Genomic DNA, 2946 nt, shown 5'->3' on the forward strand with positions numbered 1-2946 from the left:
TACATTTCTATTAAGGAACACCTTCTTGTTGTTATAGAAGCCTCTAAAGAATCCTTGCTCAAGTACAGTTGGCAACCTGCTGAGTTGTCCATTGAAATAGTAGGGGTTGTACCCTATAATTGGCATCATCAACAAAATCCAAAGATGCCAATAGTCAATAGCCACCCCCCATAATTGTAGAACTATTCAATAATCAATAATATTAGTACTACAATTCAATCTCACAATACACCAGAAATGATGTATGCCATACCTGGCATTGGACCTCAACACTATTGCAATTAACAATTTCACAAGCAGCAACAACATCCTCTTTGGAGTCAAAATGTCAGTGTTTGTTTTTTTTTCAATTAACTCTTGTTCAAATATAGAGAACCATAGTTTCATAACTTACGGTGAATACTACACCCATTTTTGTTCAGTTTGCTGGAATGGAAACAAAGGAATGAATTGAACAAAGTAATGCAATGGAATGGATCACTACATTCCATTATCATGTGTTGGTTGATTTGAAGGAATGGATTGAGCCTAGTGAACATGTTGTTTGTCATGTACACTTAGAAAATAAATGAGTGACTTTAACAGTTTGTGACCAAGCTACCCCCATATGAAACTTTGTTAGTTAAAAATGAATGACTTTAACATTTTGTGACCAAACTGCCCTTGTATATAATTGTTTTTTGGTTGAAAATAAGTGACTTTAACAGTTTGTGACCAAACTGCCCCTGTAATTCATAAGTTCAAAATAAATAACCAGAAGACATCGCCATCATTTAATTTAGACGAAAACTATTTCATTCTAACATTCTAACATGCTTTTCATACCTTTGAGACTTGTAGATTCCATAGTGCCACTACCGCTACTACCTTCATTGTTTGATCCTTGAAAAGATATCTTATTGTGTGACTTTTCTTTCCATCTTTTATATATTCCTGCTTTTTTCGCCTTCCCTTTTTTACCACTCTCTGTTATTATCTATATATACACACAAGTAAATTAAATAGTACAAACATATTTTTAGAACTAAAAATTAATAAAAAAAAATAAAAAAACATATATTTGAAAATACCTTCCGACTAGCTGACACACGGTCACCGTTGTTCATCGCATAAAAGAATAAAGAATTGGAAAAAAAAATATTAAGCACATTAATTAAATCAATGATTTGAACTATATTGATTGCTGAAAATGTTTGAATGAAAAGAAATAAATATGGGATTCACCTTTGCTGCTTGAGTGTTTGAGTGTTGTTGATTTACTTTATTAATGATCTTCTCATGAATAGCTCTTTTCATCTTCATTACATCTACCCATTGGCTAGAAGGCCCTTGAAAGTATTATATATGCAAATTGCAATTAATATAACAAAATGATTTCAAAACAACTTCAAGTCTCCTAAGATCTAGTTCTTTACAACCAATCCTAGGGCTCAATGTATGAGATTAAGTGCCTCTTTAAGAGTTGGAAAATTGGGAATTCGGGTCAATACAGTTTCTTGGAAGAGTGAAAGTTCATTCTTTGAGATTAAGTACCTCTTTAAGACTATCTTTAGGTAAAAAGATGAATTTATGCATATTAGCATACATAAATTTATCCACACACGTCAACAAATTATCAAATAAATGTTAAACAAGTTACAAAACTTAATAACAGATAAGAAAGAAAGCAGCATACTGCAATTTTAATAATAGGTTTTGAAAGGGTATTTCGGTCATTTATACAAATTAAGAAGGGTTGCAATTAAGTTTCATGAGCTGAAGGACACTGGTACTATTTTCGAAATTCCAAAAGGATCACAATTCTATAGTCATATGCATATTAATTAGTGTGTAATCTTTAAAAAGTTTCACTGAAAAAAAGAAAAAATTGAACATAAAATAGGTGGGATCTTTATAGTAATAATGATTGACGAGGGCAAAAAAAAGTCAATCCTACTTTGAGTGCAGTTGTAGAAACTGTCCATCTGTAGAGAGCTCAGCGAATCCTTTACTTAGGGAAGCCAAAGTGGAGCCTGTCATACCCAAGACATCCACAGAGAGAAAATTAAATGTAGAGGATTATGCATAAGATCTCTCCAGATGCGGTTACCAATGGCAGGAATAACTGAAGATTTTGTCATATATCTGTCTTTGTGCATTACTTTCCTCAGGTGGAGCTGCACATAAAATACCTTTTCATGAGTTCCAGTGCTATTCAGCAATAAGTGGTAAAATAATGCCACTACAAAATAGAGTGGCTGTATCCACGGAGTTCAATTATTTGACCTGAAGTTTGAATGCATTCCTAATTGATGAGAGTATGGGACTCTATACACCTAAAACACCATGAGGTCTTTAAGTCGGTGCAGTTTCGAAGGATAATTTTAGCCAGACTTCTGAAACATCTATTAGGAATGTAAAAAAAGAAAAAGATGGTGTTACCATTTTGTTTGCACAACCACAACTAACTTGATATTACATGTATTGTTAACAATAAGTCATTATAGAAGATTTATTACTTGACACGGATCTATGGATCAACTTGTGCCACACTTGATGTTTGAGGGAGACGATCATGTTGAACATTTCAGAACAACTCTACCGAAGCCCAGATAATTGGCTCATGAATGTTTATCCTCCAAATTTTGTCAGTTACCTACAATAATATTAACAACAAAACTTTATTATGTATCAGAACTACCTTCCATATATATAGGGAAGTTTAAAGACAAAAGGGACTTACTGATTACCCGTATGTAGATGTATGGGTAGACCTGGATACCATCAGGGGTCTCATTTCATGTTGTAATTGTCATTTTGAAAACATGGTGATTCATATCAGAGGCTTCTTCAGGTGCCAAAAGCACATGCATATATGTCAAAGGAAGTTGGTTGTCAAGCTAGAGATGGTCGAGTATCAAATTGAACCTACTTGTGGTCCCAATATCATAACCAGTTGAATAAGAT

The 2946-nt window shown here is 33.4% G+C and overlaps 1 long non-coding RNA gene across 1 annotated transcript; it reads right to left on the reverse strand.

The window, feature by feature from the left end:
* Window positions 1–1230: 1230 nt before the first annotated feature.
* LOC145162294 (uncharacterized) lies at window positions 1231–2605 on the reverse strand. Its single transcript, XR_013739023.1, has 4 exons — window positions 2499–2605; window positions 2266–2384; window positions 1937–2156; window positions 1231–1328 (listed from the first exon to the last, which is right to left on the reverse strand). It is a non-coding gene; the product is annotated as an uncharacterized LOC145162294 (long non-coding RNA).
* Between the last annotated feature and the right edge of the window lie 341 nt (window positions 2606–2946).

The sequence above is a fragment of the Lactuca virosa genome, chromosome 3 (assembly GCF_052849685.1).
Source record: "Lactuca virosa cultivar CGN04683 chromosome 3, Lactuca_virosa_CGN04683_v6, whole genome shotgun sequence".
In the NCBI taxonomy this organism is placed as follows: domain Eukaryota; kingdom Viridiplantae; phylum Streptophyta; class Magnoliopsida; order Asterales; family Asteraceae; genus Lactuca; species Lactuca virosa.